General features: G+C 48.4%; 1 non-coding gene across 1 annotated transcript; it reads left to right on the forward strand.

The window, feature by feature from the left end:
* The first annotated feature begins 22,392 nt into the window (after positions 1 to 22,392).
* Positions 22,393 to 22,465, forward strand: TRNAK-UUU (transfer RNA lysine (anticodon UUU)). Its single transcript has one exon. It is a non-coding gene; the product is annotated as a tRNA-Lys (tRNA).
* Positions 22,466 to 24,729: the final 2,264 nt, after the last annotated feature.

Here is a 24,729-nt window from a genome sequence, read left to right on the forward strand (position 1 = left end):
CCTGTGTCTCTCCAACTGAAAAAGAGGCCGGCACAGCCTCCTTATATCACCCTGGCTGAGCCAATCACAAGAGGGGGCGGACTCTGCCACAGCCAATCCCTGAGGTGGGATCCCCTCCAGCAGCCAATGGCAGGAGGTTCTGAGTCAGAGCCCTCTTTCTCTTTCTCTTAAAGCTCTTTCCCTTTCTCTTAAAGCTGCACCTTTGCTTCCTCTGAAAGGGGATTCCCACGTTGTTTTGCATTTGTATTGGGGTTGGGAGTAGGAGGGGGAATGAAGCAAAATTTAATGGTCTTGTGTGGCCACCAGTTAGTGTCAAAAACAAACTAGCAGGCGCAAGAGGGAAGAGATATGGGAACATATGTGTATGTATAACTGATTCACTTTGTTATAAAGCAGAAACTAACACACCATTGTAAAGCAATTATACCCCAATAAAGATGTTTAAAAAAAAAAAAAAAACTAGCTAAGAATGTGGATAGTGAGGTCGAGCTGGAGTTGTCCCAGGAGAAGAACAGGACTTGCCTAAATTGTAGACAGGTGACACCCCTTGGGGAAGGGGCGGTCCCAGAAATTTCTGACCCCTCTGTTCTATCTAATCCCCACCCAAACCATTTCCCACAGAAGCTCCTGCTGGACCCCTTTATCAGCTCCTGCTGGACCCCTTTCAACTCCCGTCTCTTTCTCAGAAATCACCTTCATCCAAAAATAAATAAGTTAAGAAACTTTCTTGCATCATCTGGAAAAAACCCACAGAGCTCCTGACCCACAGCTGGGCAGAGAGAAAGGAATGAGGGAATCTGGCAAGTGGGGATGGGAGCAAGGAGTAGAAAACAAACAAAGTCGCTGTCTGTTCCGCCAGACAACCTCTCACTCCAGGCCTGGCAGGAGCTGCTTTAGGAGTGTTTGTTCTGCTGCTTGGGTTCAGCTTCCTGGATGAATCAGGCACAGGTCCAGTTTCAGGTTGACACCTACTGACGCTGAGGTACTGCGTGTGTCACCTGGTTAAAGTCCAGAATGGAAGACTGGGACTGGGACTTTGGGGTTAGGAAGCTGGAGGGCAAGATGAGGTTGAGATGAGCTACGTAACTGCCTGCCAGCCCTCAGCCCTCAGGGCCTTCATCTTACTGCCTCTCTGCTAGACAGACCCACGGGATGTACGTCCGCAGCCTGAATAACCCGCTGATTATTCAGGAACAAAGACAGCCCAGATGAGGCCTCCTGGGGATAAGGGATTGAAGTAAGACTGACCTTGGACAAAAGTGAGAGCATGCCAGACTTCACTAGGTCCCTTCACCTCGTCAAGCCCAGTGCCTCTGGAGCACAGCCGGGGTCCTGTTCCATCTGAGCTTTACTCTAATTCACCATCATTGCTGCCCCACCCAGGGGTATTTTCCCTGTTACGAAGGATGTTTAAAAGTCTTCCCTGGGGAGCTTCCCTGGTGGCGCGGTGGTTGAGAGTCCGCCTGCCGATGCAGGGGACATGGGTTCGTGCCCAGTCTGGGAAGATCCCACATGCCGCAGAGCGGCTGGGCCCGTGAGCCATGGCAGCTGAGTCTGCGCATCCGGAGCCTGTGCTCCGCAACGGGAGAGGCCACAACAGTGAGAGGCCCTCATACTGCAAAAAAAAAACCCAAAAAGTCTTCCCTGGGGACTTCCCTGGTGGCACAGTAGTTAAGAATCTGCCTGCCAAGGCAGGGGACATGGGTTCGAGCTCTGATCCGGGAAGATCCTACATGCGTGGAGCAACTAAGCCTTGTGCCACAACTTCTGAGCCTGCGCTCAAGGGCCCATGTGCTGCAACTATTGAGCCTGCGTGCTGCAACTACTGAAGCCCACGCCTCTAGAGCCCATGCTCCACAACAAGAGAAGCCACCGCAATGAGAAGCCCACATACCTTGGAAGAGTAGCCCCCGCTCGCCGCAACTGGAGAAAGCCCACACCAAGCAGCGACCAAGACCCAATGCGGCCATAAATTAATTAATTAATTTAAAAATCTTCCCTGGACCCAAAGGGACAGATCTCTAAGGGTAAGATTGCAATGCCCTCGACAGACAGGAGAATGGAGAGTATTTTGAGAATGTAGCCTAGCCAGTGTGCCTCCCATCAAAGCCTATGGCATCCAAGTCCAAGTTGCTTGGCTAAGGGCTCTGAGGCTAAGTCTTGCACTGTCCTCTGCCCGTCTCCTAAGGCTCTCCTTCCAGGGATCAGGAATCACCTCAGGGAACCTCCAGGGTAGAAGGACAGTTATCCAGGTGCTACCATTGGCTGGTTACCCTCCTTTCCCAGGCAGGCTCTCTGGAAGTTTCTTCCCCCTACCATTCCCCAGGCCTCATCCTCAGCCCTCAGGTAATGTTCTGCCTATAGAATTTGTCCTCTTCTTGCCCTTTTCCAGCAGGCTGGCAGCTTCTCTGAGTTGCCCATAAATATGGTTTGGGAGCGTTCCAGGAACAGCTGTAAGATCACAGTCTGCCTCAGCTTGGAGTCCCCTCCCTCAGCCTTTTTCCTGGTGCCTTCCTCCCTCAGTCTCATCTGGACTCAGTTCTGGAGGCATCAGTGGGGTTCCCATACAGCCTCTTAACCCTTAACTGGGTTCCCTCCAATGGCAGCCCCAAAGGCTTTAGCCCTCTCTCTCCCCCATGTTCTCTACCAGCCTGCGCCTACACATACCCGCGCCCAAGCCACTTCAAATAAACATTCACATAAGTAAAAACTGTTCTTGCCCTGCAAACAGCTTCCTCTGGCTTCTAATAAGTTTGCCATCCATAAGGTCCACTGAGATAGGAATTCTGGGAGCTGGTGCTAACACTGCTTCTTCCCTGAGTGGCTGCATTTCAGGGAAGAGGAGCAGAAAGCCTGAGCCGTGAGATGGAGCAGCCCCCATCATGGCTGATTCTCAAGATGTGTCTCCAAAGGTATTTTGTGGGTCACAAGTTTATGAGTTGTGGTGTGTGTGTGTGTGTGTGTGTTCAGAAGGCAGCGTGGCAACGTGAAAAAAGGATGGAGCCAAGATTCAGCTGGTCTGGGTGTTGGACCAGCTCTGCCCTTAACAAGCTGTGTGTGTTTGGGAGTCTCTTCTCTCTCTGGGCCCCTGTTTCCTTGTAGGTAATGTGAGGGCTTTGGACTAAAGAAGGGTTTTTTAGCCTTTTTTTTTTTTTTTTTGCAGTTAGACTCCCTCCCCCAAGTTTGTTCAAACCTCTTCCAAGAGTCTTTATTTGAAAATCCAAAGCCAGAGTAATAAATTTATAAGATTGTTCTTTCCCACCAAGACCAGAAAAATTTTAAACAAGGTTATACTTGAAAGTGTTATCCTAAGGTGAAAGGAGCTAGTCACAAAAGGCCGCATATTATATGATTTCATTTGTATGAAATGTCCAGAACAAAGAAACAGAAAGTAGATGCGTGGTTGCCTGGGGCTCTAGGGGCTGGGGGAATGGAGAGTACTGCTAATGGGTACAGGGTTTCTTTTTGGGGTGATGAAACTTCTAAATTTGATTGTAGTGATGATTGTACAACTCTGTGAATATACTCAAAACCACTGAATTGTACAGTTTAAGTTGGTGAATTGTATGGTATGTGAATTATATCTTGATAAAGCTGTTACTTTTTTTAAAATAAGTTTATAATTCCAAATCTTCTTTATGGAATCTCCTTAACTTGTTGTTTTTTAATTCATTCATTTATTTATTTATTTTTGGCTGCATTGGGTCTCCATTGCTGCGCGTGGGCTTTCTCTAGTTGTGACTAAAGGGGGCTACTCTTCATTGCAGCACGCAGGCTCTAGAGCACAGGCTCAGTAGTTGTGGCGCATGGGCTTAGTTGCTCCGCGGCATGTGGGATCTTCCCGGACCAGGGCTTGAACCCATGTCTCCCACATTGGCAGACAGATTCTTAACCACTGCGCCACCAGGGAAGCCCTCCTTTAACTTTTTTTTTTTTTAAACTTGTGTGGAAATGTTCAAACATTTAAAAAGGTAGAAAGAATAATACAATAAACCCGTAGGTAACCAACACCCAGCTTCAATAATCATCCACGCAATCTTGCTTCATCTATCCCCCCAGCCACTCCTCCCCACTACACCTCCTTACTCGATGATTTTATTTTTTATTTACTTTTTTAAAGGATTTTTTTGGGGGTGCCACACCGTGTGGCATGTGAAATCATAGTTCCTGGATCAGGGATCGAACCCACGCCCCCAACACATGCCCCCTGCACTGGAAGCACGGAGTCTTAACCACTGGACCGCCAGGGAAGTCCTGGATGATTTTAAAACAAATTTTGGACATCATATCATTTAATCCATAGAGATTTCAGTACTCATCTGTAAAAGAAAAGGATTCTTCGTTAACATAATCAAAATACCATTGTCACAAATAAGTAACTCCTTAATATCACCAAATATCCAGTCAGTGCTAAAATTTCCCCAATTGTGTCACACCTTGGTTTAGTTAAATCGGAATCTGAACAAGGTCCACTCGTTGAATTTCACTGATACGGCTCTTAAGTGTCTTTTATTTCATAGGTTCCATCTCCTTTTTTTTTTCCTCTCAATTTATTTGATGAAGAAACCAGTTGTTTATTCTATAGTGTTTTCCACATTCTGGATTTTGCTGATTGCATCTCCATGGTGTTGTTAACATGTATTCATAGTAAACTCCTTTACAAATTAAGTCTTATGCAGTATTCCAAAACATGAAAAAAGATGAAAAACAAAACTGCAGTGGTTGGATCAGAATTAGGGACTTGCAGTGAGGCTCACTCAGCCTTCTCTCCCCTCCTGGCGTACCTCTAAGGAACAAACTCCAGGGAACACAGTTTAAAAACCACTAGCCTGGATAATGTGTGTGTGTGTGTGTACCACACATTCAAAGCTCAGGGCTGCCCTATCTTTTTTTGGCTCTGATTACTGTGATAAGGTCCTTATCTGGGACAGTGGCATAATATACCAAGGTGTTCAGTGTGGTAGCAAATTCAAATCCACTCTGACTCTTACCAGAGCATACACAAACCCAGTACTTTCTCTGCCCTAGGGATCCTTACAAAGAACTCCCAGGCACCCTGCCACCCTGCCAGGGGTCTAGCAGGGCAAGGCCCATTCTCCCCTCCTTAGTATGACTCAGGTGTTCCACTTCTCAGTCCTACACCATAACTTCTCATGATCTCAGGGATCCCTGGCTCCTGGCCATGGGAATACCTGACCCTTTGGGCTTTTTAGCTGGAGCAGCCACTACAGTGTTAACCAAGTTTTTAAGACTCAGTCCCTGGGCTTCCCTGGTGGCGCAGTGGTTGAGAGTCCGCCTGCAGATGCAGGGGACACGGGTTCGTGCCTCGGTCCGGGAAGATCCCACATGCTGCGGAGTGGCTGGGCCCGTGAGCCATGGCCGCTGAGCCTGCGCGTCCGGAGCCTGTGCTCCACAACGGGAGAGGCCACAGCAGTAAGAGGCCCGCGTACCGCAAAAAAAAAAAAAAAGACTCAGTCCCTGTCTTCATGGAGTTTACAGCAATGATGGGGAGATAAAGCAAAAGCCTGGTGGGTAATTGAAACCAAGTGCAGTAGGAGTGCTGAGGAGGGAAGGGTCAGATCTAGTTAGGTGATCCTGGAAGGCTTATCCAAGAGGGTGGTTTCACCTGGGCCTCAATGTTATTTATTTGTTTGTTCGTTTGTTTCGGCTGCGTGCGGGATCTCTAGTTGTGGCATACACGTGGGATCTAGTTCCCTGACCAGGGATCGAACTCGGGCCCCCTGCATTGGGAGCACAGAGTCTTAGCCGCTGGACCACCAGGAAAGTCCCTGGACCTCAATTTTGATACAAGATTGGTAAGGGCAGAGGACAGATGCAGGAAAATGCTAAGCGTGCCCAAGGACTGAAGAATCAATGCAACCAGCTAGAGCAGATGATTTGGGGGGGGTGAGGCAGTTTGCCTGAAAACATAATTAGGAAAGGAAATCTGGTACTAAAATATCATTAAATGCACTTAAAATCTGAAATATAGGAGTTTGTAGTTTTAAAAAAATACATACAAGTATACCTGTATGTTTTTCTTTTTTAAATTAATTTATTTTATTTTATTTATTTATTTTTGGCTGCGTTGTGTCTTTGCTGCTGCGCGTGGGCCCTTTCTAGTTGTGGCGAGCAGGGGCTACTCTTCATTGCGGTGCGCGGGCTTCTCATTGTGGGGCCTCTCCCATTGCAGAGCACGGGCTCTAGGTGCGCGGGCTTCAGTAGTTGTGGCATGCGGGCTCAGTAGTTGTAGCTTGCGGGCTCTAGAGCACGGCTCAGTAGTTGCGGCACACGGGCTTTGTTGCTCCGTGGCATGTGGGATCCTCCCGGACCAGGGCTCCAACCCGTGTCCCCTGCACTGGCAGGTGGATTCCCAAGCACTGCGCCGCCAGGGAAGTCCCTGTATGTTGTTCTTGATTGTCAACGCCCTCCAGCCAAAGACCACCAGCAGACACTTGTAGCTGAACAAAATTGGGTTTGTGGACTCATTTCAATAAGAACTCACACCATGGCGGAACTATGGGGCATCCAGGAAAAGGGCTTAGGATTTGGACTTATATTTTCTGATTGGGGGAGAGGTCGGGAAAGCGAGGTTGCTCTGGATTTGAGGCTGTCAGGAAGCTGGAGGATTCTACAGTTGGGTACCTTAAATAAGAATGAAGCAGGGGGACTTCCCTGGTGATGCAGTGGTTAAGAATCCACCTGCCAATGCAGGGGACACCGTTTCGAGCCCTGGTCCAGGAAGATCCCACATGCCGTGGAGCAGCTAAGCCCGTGCGCCACAACTACTGAGCCTGCACTCTAGAGCCTGCGAGCCACAACTACTGAGTCTGTGCGGCACAACTACTGAAGCCCGCATACCTAGAGCCCACGCTCTGCAACAAGAGAAGATACCGCAGTGAGAAGCCCACACACTGCAACGAAGTATAGCCCCAACTCACCACAACTAGAGAAAGCCCGTGTGCAGCAACGAAGACCCAACACAGCTTAAAAAAAAAAAAAAAAAAAGAATGAAGCAGGGCTAACACTGTGATTGGTAAAGGAGCAGCAGCCACTCGTATTAGCTAGGATAGGGGGGTGTTTGTTCTTTTTTTAAAATATTTATTTATTTGTTTGTTTTTGGCTGCATTGGGTCTTCGTTGCTGCACGTGGGCTTTCTCTAGTTGCGGCGAGCGGGAGCTACACTTCGTTGTGGTGCACAGGCTTCTTGCGGTGGCTTCTCTCGTTGCGAGCGCAGGCTCTAGGCGCACAGGCTTCAGTAGTTATGGCACATGGGCTCAGTAGTTGTGGCTCATGGGCTCTAGAGCGCAGGCTCAGTAGTTGTGGTGCATGGGCTTAGTTGCTCCATGGCATGTGGGATCTTCCTGGACCAGGGCTCGAACCCGTTTCCCCTGCATTGGCAGGTGGATTCTTAACCACTGCGCCACCAGGGAAGTCCCTGTTTGTTCATTTTTGTGGCTTGGACAATGTTCTTGTTTTTGCCTGTGTTTGGATGCGACTATGAAAAGGTCTTATTCTTGATCTGTCACGGGCATTGGGTGGCCTCGTTTGATGTTGGTATTCTGTGAAAGTGTTGTGTTCTACAGGAGAAAGCCAAAATCTAGCTATGAAGGCCAGGCCTATTCCTGGGGCTTTTCTCTTTCTTGTGCTCCTCTTTGTGGGAGCTGGGTGGTGTTATATGAATCTGGTGAGAGATCGGAAGGAAGAACAAAAGGAAAGAGAATTTTCTAGGAAAATGTCCTGGAGGAAGTAGCATTGAGCTATGATGTAAAACAAGAATAAGATGCTGAGAGGTGGGCCAGGGTATAGGCAATGTTCTAGGGGAATGGGATGGCATGGAAGCAAGAAATGGAGGAAGACGACCAGTGAATGCATGTGTGTGTGTGTGTGTGTGTGTGTGTGTGTGTGTAAAGGCTTATATAGGAGAAGAAAGATAAAAAGCTACCTGAACTAGACTAAGAATTAGGAGGAAAAAGACGGCTGAGGATGGGACAGGAGGGGAAATGGGGAGGCGGTAAGGACAGTGGTCCTGAAGAAGCCTTGTTCTGTCTGGTTTGGGCTGAGTTGGGGGGTGGGAGTGGGGAACAGAGGAGCAGAACGTGGCCAAAGTGAGTGCAGCTCCCATACATGGAATAGGCACTCGGAGCACAGGACAGTGGGGAGACCACAGCACGTAGGGCTTCCTGCCTTCTCTTGCCACCACCAGGGCTTGGTCAGGACCAAGGTGGCCGCTTGCTGAGTGAGTGGTAGGGAGCCCTCATACTAGGGGGAATTCTGTGGGGGGAGAGGACCTTAGGAACATGGGAGTCAGCTGGGAAATGATGTGAACCCTGAGCCAGACATACTCCCTGTCCAGTTTCCCATGTCCAGCCACTTCCTCATCCTCCAGTGTGGCAAATCCCTCACCCTCCTCAACTCTCTCAGTTCCTTCTGCTCCGCCTTCATTTACAGCCTCCCTGGGGACCTTTGTTTTGGGGGTTTTGTTTTTTCCTTTTTTTTTTTTTTTTTTTGGCTGCATTAGGTCTTCGTTACTGTGCGCGGGCATTCTCTAGTTGTGGCGAGTGTGGGCTACTCTTTTTTGAGGTGCACAGGCTTCTCATTGCGGTGGCTTCTCTTGTTGCAGAGCACAGGCTCTAGCCGCACGGGCTTCAGTCGTTGTGGCACGCGGGGGCTAGAGCACGCGGGCTTCAGCAGTTGCAGCGTGTAGGCTCAGTAGTCGTGGCACACGGACTTAGTAGCTCCGCAGCATGGGAGCGTGGGATCTTCCTGGACCAAGGCTCGAACCTGTGTCCCCTGAGCTGGTAGGCAGATTCTTAACCACTGCGCCACCAGGGAAGTCCCTCCCTGGGGATCTTTGTGTGTCCACTCTCCCAGGCTCCTCCAGGAGGTCCTTGATCAGGCAAAGATGGACAGAAGTATAACTTTCCTCTGCCTGCCCCCAAATTTCTTGCCTGCAAAAGCAAGGCAAACCTGTTTTGGTGGGAAAATGACTGTAAGTAAGGAGACTCAGTTTCTCTATTTCTAAATGGCAAGATTAAAACAAAACCAAGAAACTACACAGGTCATGTCCATCCTCTGCTTAAGTCTTCCTATGGGGTCAGGTTCACTTTGAATAAAGTCCAGTTTCTTTTAGAGCCATACATGACCTGCCTTGCCCCCTGGCATTTTTCCCCCCTCCTACTATGCTCCAGCCATGCTGAACTTTTCCTTCCTCCAATCATGGCTCTCAAACTTTTCTGTCCCAAGTCATAGTCAGAAATACATGTTACACAAAGCGAGAGAGAGGCATGGACGTATATACACAACCAAACGTAAGGTAGATAGCTAGTGGGAAGCAGCCGCATAGCACAGGGATATCAGCTCGGTGCTTTGTGACCGCCTGGAGGGGTGGGATAGGGAGGGTGGGAGGGAGGGAGACGCAAGCGGGAAGAGATATGGGAACATATGTATATGTATAACTGATTCACTTTGTTATAAAGCAGAAACTGACACACCATTGTAAAGCAATTATACCCCAATAAAGATGTTAAAAAAAAAAAAAGAAATACATGTTACATCACAGCCTAAAACATACACACACTCACAATTTATGTACATATACATTTACATATAAATACATATTTACAGCACACACACACACATTCATGCTGAAATTAAAGTTCCCCAAACATTCACCTTTACCAGGTACAATGTACTCTACTTGTACCTGGGGCGTTTTCGCTGCATTCCCTCTGCCTGGAGTGCCCTGCTCTTTGATTATCCCCACTGGTACCATTCTATCCCTTAGTTCTTGGGTTTAGTGGCATCTGCCCAGAGAGGTCAACTCGACTCAAGTAGCCACTTGCCCATTCCCTTTCATGTTCTCTGGCACTTGTCACTATGATATTTTTCTGGCTTACTCTGATAAAGTGGACTTGGTGGGGTCTTTTCACTACTGTTTCCTGCCGTATCCCCAGCGTCTAGAATGGTGCCTGGAGCACGGCAGTGCTCGGTGAATGTTGATAGAACGAAGGAATGACCCTGATCCGGCCTCTCTCTCTCTTTGGGCCCCAGCATCCTCATCTACAAAGTGCGAGGCTGGACTTACTCTCTGGATGCCTTCCGGCTTACCTACAGTCCAGTCTTCCAGGGCACGCCAAGGATGTGCTCCAGATAACCAGAGTCTGGCAGTGGGTGGGATGGAGAGGGTCAGGCGGTCACCTGTTAGCCCACAATCCTGTTTATTGAGGACAGATACTGAAGAAGGACAGAAACTTGCTTCTAGGTTAGTGAAGGCCAAAGGTATAAACCCAGGCACAGAGCAAAACATGGAAAGGCAGAACCGGAGCCAGCCAGACATAACGAGAACAAGCATGTTGGTCCTTCCTGTGTGCTGTGCCCTGTCTGCGCTGTCTCACTTGATCCTCAGTCCTCCGAGGGTCCAAGAGGTGGTCCAGGACTTCATTAGCACCTCCGCTCAGGAGTCGGCCCCACCAGATACAAAACCTGACTCAATGCTTCCGGAGGCAGCACAGGTGGAGAGCCCAGGCTCAAGCCACGTGGCCCAGGTTTGAATCCTGTTCCCAGCAGTTCCTAGTTACGTGAACTGGGTGAGATTTCTCACGTCTCCAGTAATTGCGTTACTTCACATTCTTGCCAGCACTTCCTGGGGATTGGAAATCTTAAGCAAACTAGGAGTCTCCGCTGGGCTTGCCATCCCATCTGACCCCCTGGGACTCCTGGCCTCTGGCTACAGCAAGCCGGTTGAAAGCCTTGGCTCTGTGTCCAGTGGGTTGAGGTCTGTGTCCAAGACCTCAAGCATTTGCTACCTTGTGACCTTAGGCAACCTCTGTGAGCCTTGGTTTCCTTGGCAGGCACTTGGATTTCCTGAGCCAGGGTTTCATCCACAGCTGCGACATTCTTCTGCTCACCAATCTTAGTCTCTCCACCCCAACACTTCCTCTTCCCTGAGGGAGAGAAAACAGAATTTGACACAGAGAGCCCTGAAGTCTGTTATTATTAAGAGGCTTGCCTTCCTCCTTCCGATTTTCCCCAGACTGAATAATCCAAATCCTTTCCTCTTGCTTCACAAATCTAATTCTCAGCCCTTCCCACACCTCTCCTCTGCCGCCTCTCGATATCACCTGTGTCTTCAGACACTGGCGGCACCGAGTCCAGCTCCAGGACTCGGACTGGCACGTGGATGGAGTTGAATGAAAGAGGGCTGAGAAATAGCCCCGCGTCCTGGAGGACCCTCAGGTTCATTGAATGACAGCTCCATTATCAAGGCCTTTGCCACCTACAAGGCACTGTGCTCAGTACTTCCCTTGCCTTATTTCACTTAAACTTCTCTACAACTCTATTAGGTAAATGCTGTTTTATTGATGACGAAGCCTAAACCTAATTGGTGGGGTGCAGGCTCCTCGGTTCATCTGGCTCCCCAGCTCCTCCTTTGAATCAGGGTGCTGTCACAGTGGGACAAGCCAAGAACTGCAGAAATAGAACTGCAGAAATAGAGCTGCCTCTTCTGAAGGGAGGGAAAAAAAACGCCAGAGTGGGAGAAGTTTCCAGGAGGGAAACAAGACAAAAGTATAGAAAGGATGAAAGACCCAGAGACACATACAGTTCAGAATCATGTTAAAATCGACATTTATCTGTGCTGAGGGGATGGGAGAGGCAGTGATGAAAGATGGGTGGGATAAGTCTGGAAATTTTCAGCGGAAGGTAAGAATGGATGGGGTGGGGCAGGGTTGAAGAATGGTCATGGAAAGAAATGTCCCAACCCCCATGCCTGTGAAGAAACGAAAGATCAGGTGGGTGCTAGTGTGTGAACTGTGTTTATTTTTTCCGAAGTCTAAAAATACAGTGAAAAGGAAACACACACACACACACACACACACACACACACACACACACACACGGACTAACCTAACCAGAAACGGGGGAAAAAGTGGTCATGGCAACAGCTGAGAAATCGGAGTTAGGAATTTCAGGAACTGGCATAACTTGGTGACCTGAGCTTGGAAATTCCACCTCATGACGAAGCTCTTGAAAGCTGCCAGCTTCCCATCAGAGTCTGGAGCACTTTCCCAGCCTGGGGCAGGGCAGAGAAAGGAGGAAGGAGGAGGTGAGTGCCTCCTACTGAGAGGGCAGACCTGTCACTTTGAGGGGCTGTGGGTGTGGAATGAATAAGGGGGTGGGGTCCTCCATTTAGCTCCCTCTCATAGTAATAATAACTATGACAAGAATAACCCCTTACCAAGTGCTCACCAGATATCAACAATCTTGCAGAGGAAGTAAGAATTATGATCCCTGCTTTACAGGTGAGGACTCAGAGAGGTTAAGTCATTTGCCTAAGCTCTCACAGCTAGCAAATGGCAGATCTAGGGAGTTTGAAATCACAGATCCCTTTTGTGGATCTGAGGAAAGCTAAGTACCCAGTACCCAGGAAAAAAGCTTATAATGAACTTATATACAACATTTTATATTCAATTTCAGAGGCTTCGAAGAGCAGTTGGGTCGTAGGGCCAGCGCTGAATTAGCTCCCACTCTACCCCACCCCACCTCCAATCCACTAGTCCAGTAAACAAAGCCAGGGGAGGGGGTGGCTTATAGCTACTGCCTGCCCCCCCCAAGCCCTGCTCTTCTGGGACGTGGGGTTTGCCCTGGCTGTTTTGAGAGGTCTCCCCAGCCTGAGGTGGGGAGAGGGCTGGTAGAGCCAGGGGGTTGGGAATGCTATAATAGGCTCTGTGGAGAAGCCAGAATTGTGCTATATTGGAGGACAATGCTCTTACCACACCCCCTCAGGGTATCCTTTTCGGGTAGAGATTTGGAACTGCCCAGACTAGAAGAGATGAAGGCCTCCTCCCTTAATTAAATGCCCAGGGGTTGCTATGGAAACCAGAGCTTCCAAATCCTGGTCAGACAATGGGGAGAGGAGCTGCCTCCAGCCTAGACAAGTGAAGCTTCAGGGACCTTGTCGGGGAAAGGAATGGGGGCCAGAGGGTGAGAAAAAGGGGGTGCCAGCCAAGGAGTTCAGCCTCCTCTCTCCGTGGAACTGTGGGAGGGGGCCTCTCCGAACCGAGGGGTCTGCCTGAGATGGAGGAAGTGGGGGGTGGGGGCATGGCTCCCGGAGAGAGGAAGGGAATGGGGGCAGCCAGCTGGAGCCAGGCACTGCCCAGAACTGAACACCTCCTTTGTTCCCAGAGGAGAAGGCCAGCCAAGTTGGTAAACAAAGGGAAGAGGCCAGAGGGCAGACAGCTAAGCGATAAGGCTGGGGACTGCGAACAGCTGAGTAAGGGAGCCTGAGAGACAGAGGGGAAGTTCCCGAGTCCCACTGACAGGCAGAACGTTGGCGTATATTGTCACCTGGACATACACAGTCACTAGAGCCACACGGGACCCGCGCAGACACACACCTCTACAGGAACAGTGTGCACTGAAGCACCTGCCTTTGGGGACACTCAGACCCCCAATGCCTTTGTCCCCCCAGCTCCCCTCTGGAGCCCTTTCTTCACCCCCGGCCTTTGGAGCGTCTCCATAGGGAAGGCAGTGGACAGCCCTCTGTAATCAGCCCAGCCTCCCGCACGTGGGGCAGCAGCATATTGGGGTCAGGGTCTTCAGTGGGTCTTGGATCTTGTTACCACACGTGGAGGGAAAAGATCCCCAGTTTGAAAACAGTACAACACCTACCATTAATCGGCACTTACGTGTCAGGCAACTCTGCAATGACAGTTTTCCTTTCCTAGAGAAAGGAACCTGAGGGGAAGTTAAATAAAGCAGGCCTCACAGCAGTCAGGAAGCGGCAAAGCTGGGACTTGAACCCAGGTTTGTCTGGTTCTAAAGCCCATGTGCCTTCCCACTTGCCCCCCCCTTTGCTTCAAAAACCTCTTGGAAACTTTTCTGAACAAGCCCACTCTGTTCTCGTCCCTTCGCTCTCCCACTCGGTGTTACCTAAATACTTCTCCAGAAGCAATTCCCAATTTGTAAGCTGGTTATCTAAAGGGTCTATATATAACTTGGTTGTTTGGTACCCAAACATATTTTTTCCCAGAGAAAAGGTATTAAATGGGTCCAGAAAGGCCACTTGACCTAGAATGCAGCTGACAAGTACATCTGGTTCAGGACTAGCCCGGGGCCCCAACCATAGTTAAATATTATTGTTTCCTGGAGAAACACATCCCCAGTTCACTGGAGAGAAAGAAACAGCTTTCTGTTCTCACTTTGTCCACCCTCTCCATCATCCTGCTGTACCTGTATCCCAGCTGATGGCGTGGCTGAGGCTGGCGGGTGACAATTTATAAATCAGGCTACATTCTGAGTGCTGACCGAAGTGGGTGTTTCTTGAGAAAACGGCCCAGGGTGGAGAGGGTTAAGAAACCAAGGCTTGCAAAGCTGAAAGAACTGGTTGAGTGGCACAGAGAAGGCTTGAGGGTGGAGGGGCGAGCAGGATGGCTTCTACAACTGCTTAAAGGACTGTCCTGATTGCATCTAGCTCTAGAGGGCCAAACTAGGACCAAGTTGTAACAGGGAGTCAGATTTTGTTTTTAAAAGGAAGAACTTTCTAACGATTAAATCTCTTCAGAAATGGAATGGGCGTCTTGGTGAAGTGGTGTGTTCTCTGACACTAGGAATATTCAAGGAGAAAGCAGATGACTGCCTGCTCGGCACACGGTAGAGGGAAGGAAGCGTTGGACCAGCAGATCTCTGAAAGGCCTCTAAATTCGTATACTCGTTTAGCAAAATGTTATGAAGTGTCTATATGTGCCTAGCACTATGCTGGGAGCAAGATTTAGAGTGAGAATACAGTGGGACCCTTGCCCTCAGGGAGCTGGCGGTCTAATCGGAGAGTCAAGCATTAAGCACAACTGGATCTATAACCTATAATATAGGTTATAAGGGGAAATAATCGGTTACTACTATGAGAGAATAACAGAAGGGATCTAATTCAGAGGTGGGATCCAAGAGGGCCTCTCTGAAGAACCCACAGTGAGGCTGAGATCTGAAGGATGAGTGGGGGTCAGCCTGGGAAAAGGGGAGGGGATGTGTATCTGAGTGCAGGGGGTGGGGTCGTTCCCGGCAGAGGCCACAGCAAGTGGCCTGGGGCAGGAAAGAACAGTGTGACTAAAAACATTGTGAGTGAGGAGACAAGGGCAAGAGATGACATTGGTAAGGGAGGAAGGGGCTGGCACACCTTACCTGGTCCCCTGACCTTCTCGCTTACCTAGTTGCCCTTCCCCGGTCCTGGAGCCTTGGCCTTAGTCTAGCAGCTCCCCAAAGCTGCAAGTGCCCACCATTTCCCGTGGCTCCTCCCACTGCCCTGGGACCCCCACAGAGCAGGCCTCCTAGCACTTTATCAGTGTCCTAGGAGGTGGAATGGTAGAATTCTCACCTGCCTTATGTGGGAGGCCCAGGTTCAATTCTTAGCTCTTGCCACTGCCTTCCTTTCAAGAAGGTAGCATAGCTCAGTGGTGAAGAGCACAGACTGCAGGCAGCCTGGGTTCTGATGGTGGCTCTGTCACTTGCTTGATCTTGCCAAGGCACTTAACTGCTCTGTCCCTCATTTTCCCCACGTGTAAAATGACACTGATGATCATGCCTATTTCCTAGGAGTGTTAGGAATTAAAATTTGCTAAGCGTTTAGAACAGTGCCTGGCCTGTAGTAAGTACCAGATGACTGTTTGTTAAATAAAATAAATCACTGGCAATAAATCATTGCAACATCTGCTTCCCTGTCTCATCCTGTGCTCTTCCACTTGCACCCCTAAGTCTACAGCAGGGATCCGGGGGCCAAGTCTACTGCTCTCCTCACCTGCTTTTCTAGCCAGGGCTGCTTCTGGCCACAACTCCGGTACTTAAAAAACTAGGCAGAGCTCAGCTCACTCCAGCCCAGCCGTCCTAACCCCCAGAATAAAAGATGTTCCTAACCGTAAGCTGCAGTCAAACCCAGGTGCACTCGTGATCGCTCCCTCAGCATTCATCCTCCAGCTGTTTTCAGAGGCTGAGGGCTTTCTGGATACACCGAATGTATCCCTGCGCCTCATGTCCTGGGCCCTAGGCCTGATCCCCAAGACTGAGCATAAAACTACTCCCAAGTGCTCCCACACTGCCCTAGGCTCACTCTCAGGGTTGAACTTACACTTCTACAGCATAACCACCGGCTTTCCTGCCGGTGTCCTTGAGGGCGGCAGCTGTCTCCCTGTTTTCTGTTTTTGTTGCATCCCAGGGGCTACATATAGCACTTATCCTCTAGCCCCATTTCTCATGAGTTCTCCGCCTGGCATCTCTGAGCCAGCCACACAGGCCTGCTGTCGGCTTCTCAGGTTTGCTGTTCTCTCTCCTCAGGGCCTTTCCGTGTGCTTTTCTCCCTGCCTAACGTGTTCTTCCTCAGGCCTTTGCTTGACCAGCCCCTGTTGCTTCTTCAGGTCTCAGCTTACCTGTCACTTTCTCCAGGAAGCTTTCCATCAGGGCCCTGGTCTAGGTCCTGGTGGGTCTCCCAGGCCCTGCATTTCCCCATTGTATTTTAAGCATTTCCTTACTTATCTGTGTCGACGAAAATAATCAATAAACAATCTATAATAGGAATAAAGTTTCACTTGAGCCAAAGTGAGGACTAGAGCCAGGAAGACAGCCTCTCAGGTAACTCTGAGGAACTGTTCTAGAAAAGCATAGTTTTCAGCACAGAACAAAGAACTTCAAACAAGTCAGGGATACATTCCTTGAAGGTTTCAAAACAAAAACCCAGACCAGCACATCCACAGTGAGTCAGTATGGCCTTGGCACGTGGGAAGGGAGTCTTTATCATCGATAGAGTACCAGCACTGGCTTTCTGGGAAGGGAGGTATTTCATCTTTATTTTTTATTTTATTTTATTTTTTTGATTTCCCATTTAGTTTTTTTTTAACATCTTTATTGGGGTATAATTGCTTTACAATGGTGTGTTAGTTTCTGCTTTATAACAAAGTGAATCAGTTATACATATACATATGTTCCCATATCTCTTCCCCCTTGCGTCTCCCTCCCTCCCACCCTCCCTCATCTTTATTTTTAATATGGACGTTCTTTACTTCTGGTCAATGTGCCCTTTTCCTTAATAATTAAAGCAGATGTACAATGTATGTTTGATAGGCCATAAACACACTGTTCTTGTTAGCATCAGGTTCAAGTTAACTCATGTATAAGCCAGAATGACTTCCCCGTACCTCAACATGTGAAAATTTCTTTTGTCATCTGTGTCTCCCACTAGCCTGTCAAGTTCAGGCAGGGTGGGGATCTTGTTTACCTAATTTGTATCGTACCCTTAGTGCCCAAAGCAGGGCTCATAATAAGCCAGGAGTTTAAGTCCTGGGGCCCATGGATGAGCTCCCAGGAGTTCATGAGGCTCCCAAAATCATATAACAGTTTTTGCAGATTTGTAGTGGATTCTTTCTGGGAGAGAGTCTGTATTTTTTATCATAACCTCAAAGGATAGATAACGCCATCCCCTCACCCCGCAAAAGGTTAAGAACCACTGTGTAGGCATTCCGTAAAGGCTTGTTTTTGATTGGATGCATTCATCTGTGACTATAATCGTTGATACTCAATAAACAGTTATTGAATGGATGTTTAGCCTCCTCTTCAGGGTTAGGGTGCTTTTAATGTTTTCAACGGATCAAGAGAAACCTTTGCCAGTAAAGGTTAAAGTGCCCTTGCCTCAGCCCCTGACTCGGTGGCCCTAAATACCCCCTCTCCCTTCCCCGGGCGCACAGCCTAAGACTAAACCTTCAGAGGCTCACAGCCCCTGCCAGAACTCATCTCCTGTCCTGAAATCCACCTACTGCGCCTTTGCAGCCTGTCAGCTGAAAATAATCCTGGTGAGAACAGGGGTGGCAGGAGCAGAGTCCTACAGAAGGTTTGACGGAGGGAGACTCTGCCCCCTGCTGGCTGCCCTGCTCCCCTTCAGCCGCCCGGCCGCGCCTCCAAAGAATGAGGTCAGAGCAGGGAAGAGGGGAGCGAGGTGAGGCAGAGGGGCCAGGGGAGGGGGCGGCCCCCCAACCGGGCAGTCTCTCCCATCAAGATTAGGCTCTGTCTTCAAACAAGTCAGGGGCGGTAGCTTCTGCTTTGAAACGCCCACCGCTTCCCCTCTCAGGGCTCCTACAGTCTACTCCCAAATTAGGAGCTTGGGGAGGGCAGGGGCTGCCATGGGGGTGGAAGTCCTTCTGGAGCTCAAAGGGAGGTCCAGTCACTGAGACTTGGCTTTCTCATCGATCTCTTTTCCTGGAGCCTGGCTACTGCCGACACCTTGGGATCCGGAGCCAATTCTCTGCATCGCCTACACTTGGCGTGTGGTGTACCAGCCTCCCCACATCACCATGGAAACAGGAGCCTCTGCATCCATCCCAGAACTGATTTGTGAAGCTAAGAGAAGAATCTGAATTTCAGGGTGGGGTGCATAGGAAGGGCAAAGAGAAAACGTTCACAGAAATTGTGGGGAGAGGGAGAGAGACATCAGGGTGGTGGAGGGATTGCTTTATAAGGGTTACTGGAATAACTTGTACCCTGTGAAGAGAAGCAGCTTCCTTGACAGACCACAAAGGCAGTCCTCTCATGGGCTACTGGTCAGCTCAAACTAACCAATCCCTCCACGGGCTGTCCTTCGTAGCTGTATAATCTTGAGTGAGTTCCTTAATCCCTCTAAGCATCACTTTTCTCATCTGTAAAATAAAAATAATAGCAGCGCTTACTTCACAGGGTTATTGTAAGAATCCAATGAGGTAATGCATACCCAGCACTTAATATAGTGCTTAGCACACAGTGAGTGCTCAAAAATGTATTGTTGCACATGCTTATGTTTCTATATATTTATATATTTTTTAACATCTTTATTGGAGTATAACTGCTCGACAATGGTGTGTTAGTTTCTGCTTTATAACAAAGTGAATCAGCTATACATATACATATATCCCCATATCGCCTCCCTCTTGCATGTCCCTTCCACCCTCCCTATTCTATATTTTTAAAAATATTTACTTATTTATTTATTATTTGGTTGCACCGGGTCTTAGTTGCGGTCCGTGGGCTCCTTAGTTATGGCAGGTGGGCTCCTTGGTTGTGGCACGTGAACTCTTAGTTGCGGCATGCATGTGGGATCTAGTTCCCTGACCAGGGATCGAACCCGGGCCCCTTTCATTGGGAGCGTGGAGTCTTATCCACTGCGCCATCAGGGAAGTCCCCCTATAGTTATTATTTGTGTCTCCTTAGCTAAATTGCCAGCCCTTCAATAATACTTGAATACTTCACAATTTTTAAAGTGCTTTTGCACACATTTCTCTCATTTGTCCCACCCCAATCCTGAAAAATAGGAGATTACTCTCCCCACTTGGTAGGCAAAGTTGCAGATTCAGAATTTGAGCTTGTTCAAAAGCTCAGCTCTAACCTGGTGCTAAAACTCAGGGTTCTATAGAGCCTGGGTTCGTTGCCCTGTTCACTCATATCCTTTCTGCATCCCAGCACAGTGACACAGATGGTCAGTGCCTCACTGTTTGCTGACACTGATCCTGGAGCAGGAGTCTCTGGGAAAAGCTAGTCCTGAAGTGTGGGCCTTGGGTTTGACCATGAAGGAAGCATAAAACTCTTAATTGAATCTATAATTAAAAACATTGCCACAAAAAGGGAGGGACAGCTAATGGTTTGGGGTTTCTTTTTGGAGTGTTGAAAGTGTTCTAAAATTTTTTTCTTAATTTATTTATTTTAATTTCTTTATTTTTGGCTGTGTTGGGTCTTTGCTGCTGCACGCGGGCTTTCTCTAGTTGCAGCGAGCAGGGGCTACTCTTCGTCGCGATGCACGGGCTTCTTACTGCGGTGGCTTCTCTTGTTGCAGAGCACGGGCTCTAGGCGTGAGGGCTTCAGTAGTTGTGGCTCGTGGGCTCAGTAGTTGTGGCTCGTGGGCTCTAGAGCACAGGCTCAGTAGTTGTGGCGTGCGGGCTTAGTTGCTCCACGGCATGTAGGATCCTCCCCGACCAGGGCTCGAACCAGTGTCCCCTGCATTGGCAGGCGGATTCTTAACCACTGCACCACCAGGGAAGCCCCTGACTATGTTAAATTTTTTAAATATTGTGTTGGTTAAAAACAAGCAAAACATTAAAGAGATGAAAAGGAAAAGGAAGAATATTACGGTATATAAATTAAATTTTTTTAAAAAGTAAAGAAAGTGGAAAGGTAAACCACTGAACTGGAAAGTATAAATGCAAGGGAGTAATAAGATCCCAGGGTTGCAAGGGCCAAGTAGCAGCACTCAACCATCAAAGGTCAGGTGAGAGTGGCTACCTCAATGGAGAGCAGATTCAAAGCAGAAATCAGAATATCAGGACTTCTCTGGTGGCACAGTGGTTAGGAATCCGCCTGCCAATGCAGGGGACATAGGTTCGAGCCCTGGTCTGGGAAGATCCCATATGCCACGGAGCAACTAAGCCTGTGCGCCACAACTACTGAGCCCACATGCCACAACTACTGAAGCCCGTGCACCTAGAGCCCACGCTCCACAACAAGAGAAGCCACCACAATGAGAAGCCTGCACACCACAATGAAGAGTTGCCCCCGCTTGCCTCAAGTAGAGAAAGCCCGTGCATAGCAACGAAGACCCAATGCAGCCATAAATAAATAAATGAATAAATAAAATAAAACAAAATAAAATAAGAAATCAGAACATCTGACTCACAAAGACAGTGATTGACGTTGGTCATGGTGTTCCTAGAAGTGACCTAAACAGGAAGCCTACTAAATTCTTACTTGATCCGTATAAGCAGAAAAGGTCAAGGGAACGAAATTCTAACCAGAATCATAAAAACAGAGTCTTAACCCCTCAGTCACTTCCCAGACTTGAGTCACTTTACATACCCAGAGCCCTTTAAATGAAGAAGAGATTGGGTCTTCTTGAGGAAGAACCCCAGTACACTGCCAGGACACTGTTAATCTTTATCGTAGCCTTCCCCAAAAGGCCTTTTACCAGGGTTACTGTGCATTGGGGAAAAGGAAATAATCAGACTTTTCAGAAACACTGTCTCTGAACTGACACTAATTCCAGGAGACCCAAAATGTCACTGTGGTCCACCAATCAGAGTAGGGGCTTCCGGAGATCATAAGATGATCAATCAGGTCTATCTCACAGTGGGCTAGTGAGTCCCTGAACCCATCCTAGGGGTATTTTCCCAGTTCTGCAATGCATTATTGAAATATACTAAGCAGCTGCCAGAATACTGACATTAGTTCCCTGACTTGTGGACTGAGGTCTATTATGGTGGGAAAGGCCAAGTGGAAGCCACTAGAACTGCCTCTACCTAGGAAGATAGTAAAGCAAAAGCAATGCCACATTCCTGAAGGGATTACACAGATTACTACCATCCTTAAATTCTTGTAAGATGCAGCAGTGGTGATTTCCACCACATCACCATTCAACTCGCCTATTTGGCCTGTGCAGAAGACAGATGGATCTTGGAGGATAAGAGTGGATTATTGTAAGCTTAAACCAGGTGGTGACTCCAATTGCCAGATGTGGTTTCATTGCTTGACCAAATTAACACACCCCTTGGTACCTGATATGCAGCGATTGATGTGGCAAGTGCCTTTTTCTCCATCCTTGCCAATAAGGACCACCGGAAGCAGTTTGCTTTTAGCTGGCAAGGCCAGCAATACACCTTCACGGTTCTACCTCAGGGGTATATCACCTCTGCAGCCCTATGTCATCATTTAGTTCACAGGGATCTCGATCACCTTTTGTTGAAAAAGCCAGTCTCGTGCTCACAATATTTCATCCCCCACTCAGCAACGTAAGAATGGACCTTGGGGTTGGAACACTTTCTTACCAAGAGGTAAAGTGCCCGCACAGCCTGTGCACATTGTGTGGGAATCTCTCTCTCTCTTTCATGCTCAATGTGTACTCGTTTGTTCTACTTAAGCAAATGCATCAGTGGTCCTCAGGCATGCCCCCAGCTATTTCATATTCTATGGGGGAGGGGGAGGGATCCTTTTACTTGGCACCAGAGGGGGTGCATGTAGGCCAATTGCCCAGCATCTGCTTCCAGGAGGGACCCACTGGCCTTCAGGGACCAGCACCCACTATTGAAGTTGATCCTGCTCTGTCTCTTCTCTATGTGAGTAAAGCACTGTTCCATCCAGTGCCTGACTACATTGTTTTCCTTGGCAACTCTGTTACCCAGATGCAGTGGGCAGAAATGTTTAGACTTCTATTCCCGGTGGCCAAACAGCACTGTGATGACCTCAGCTCTTCCTCCATGTAGTGGGAGTCCTCCCCTGACACTGGTCATCAATATATGATGTTCTGCTTGACACCTTTCTGATCCACAAGATATCAAACTTGCCCATTACATTGATGACATTATGTAGATTAGATCTAGTGAACAAGAAGTAGCAACTACTGCCTGAGTAGCTCAGCTGGGAGAGCATCAGACTTTTAATCTGAGGGCCCAGGGTTCATGTCCCTATCCAGGCACCAAGAATAAATAAATAAACAGAAGAATTAGCAACTACGGCAGACATTAGTTTCTATTGGTGAAACATATGTGTGTCAGAGGATGGGAAATAAATCTGGCTAAAGTTCAAGGCCTTTCCAGCTCAGGGAAATTTCAAGGGTCCAGGGGTGTGGGGCACATCAAGATATCCCTTCTAAAGTGAAGGATCAGGGAGGGAGAGAGACACAAGAGGGAAGAGATATGGGAACCTATGTATATGTATAGCTGATTCACTTTGTTATACAGCAGAAACTAACACACCATCGTAAAGCAATTATACTCCAATAAAGATGTAAAAAAAAAATAAAAATAAAATAAAGCGAAGGATCAGTTGTGGCATCTGGCCCCTTCTACAACCAAAGAGAGGCACGACACCTTATCGGGCCTCTGGATTTTGGAGGCAGCATATTCCTCATTTGGGTGTGCTATTCTGGGCGATTCACCAAGTGACCTGAAAAGCTGCCAGCTTTGAGCCGGGCCAGAGCAAAAGAAGGCTCTGCAACAGGCCAAGCTGCTGTGCAAGCTGCTCTGCCGCGGGGGCCACACAATCCAGTAGGTCCAATGGCGCCTGAAGTGGCAGTGGCATACAGCCATGCTGTTTGGAGCCTTTGGGAGCGCCTATAGGTCAATCGCTGCACAGGCCCTAAGGACTTTGGAGCAAAGTCCTGCAGTCCTCCACAGATAACTACTCCTCTTTTGAGAAAGAGCTCTTGGCCTGCTACTGGGTCTTAGAAGAGACTGAATGCTCCGAATGGACCACCAAATGACTGTGTGACCTGAGCTGTCCATCAAGCCATAAAGTTGGGTGTGCAAAGCTGCACTCCGTCATCAAATTAAAGTGGTATGTAAGAGATCAGGCCTGACTAGGCCCTGCAGGCACAAGTAAGTTACATGAAGAAATGGTTCAAATTCTCATGGCCTCCCACACACATCCCTTCCAGCCTGCACCCATGGCCTCAGGGGAAGTTCCCTATGATCAGCTAATGGAAGAAGAGAAGACTCAGGCCCGGTTTGCAGTTGGTTCTGCACAATACACAGGCACCACCCACAAGAGAACAGCTGTAATACTACTGACCCTTCTGGGGACATCCTGAAGGACATTGTGAAGGGGAATGGTCCCAGGAGGCAGAACATAGAGCCGTACACCTGGTTGTTCACTTCGTTTGAAAGAAGAAATGACCAGACATGTGATTATATTGTTATATTAGCTCCTGGGCTGTGGCCAATGGCTTGGCTGAATTGTCAGGGACTTGGAAGGAACATGATTGGAAAATTTGTGACACGGAAATTTGGGGAAGAGCTATGTGATAAAACTCTCTGAATGGGCAAAAAACATGAAGATATTTGTGTTCCAAGAAAAAGCTCACAAAGAGTGACCTCAGCAGAGGAGGATCTTAATAATCAATGGATAGGATGACCTGTTATGGGAATACCGTCCATCTTTTTTCCCAGCCACCCCTATCATTGCACAATGGGCCCATGAACAAAGCAGCCATTTTGGCCAGGACAGAGGTTATGCGTGGACTCAGCAACACGAGCGTTCACTCACCAAGGCCAACCTGGCTAAGGCAATCACTGAGGGCCCAATCTGGCAGCAGCAGAGACCGACACTGGGCCCCCTGCATTGTATCATCCCCCTGGGTGAACAAGTTGATTATACTGGACCACTTCCATCCTGGAAAGGGCAGTGTTTTTTTCTTAATGGAATAGATATTTACTCTGCATACACACCTGCCTTCTCTGCATGCAAGTCTTCTGCCCAAATTACCATCTGTGGATTTACGAATGCCTTATCCACCATTGTGGTATTCCACAGAGCATGGCTTCTGATCATGGAAATTAGTTCTCAGCAAATGAAGTGTGGCAACGGGCCCATGCTCATGGAATTCACTGGTCTTACCATGTTTTCTGCCATCTTAAAGCAGCTGGTTTGAGAGAATGGTGGAATGGCCTTTTGAAGACTTGGTTACAGTACCAGCAATAGTGGCAATCCAGGCAGGACTACTAATGGCCCAGACCTTTCAGGAATGAGAGTTTGGGTCACCCCACCAGGTAAAGAACCATGACCAGCTGAGGTGCTTGCTGAAGGCAAAAAGAATGCAGAATGAATAGTAGAAGAAGATAGTTATAAATTTCCAGTACAGCAAGATGACCAATTACAGAAACGTAATTTCTGTAATTACAGGACTGTAAGAGTTATATTTCCTTCTTGTCTTGTTATGAATATGTTTGTGTGTGTATAAAA

This window comes from Delphinus delphis, chromosome 11 (assembly GCF_949987515.2).
Source record: "Delphinus delphis chromosome 11, mDelDel1.2, whole genome shotgun sequence".
Lineage (NCBI taxonomy): Eukaryota > Metazoa > Chordata > Mammalia > Artiodactyla > Delphinidae > Delphinus > Delphinus delphis.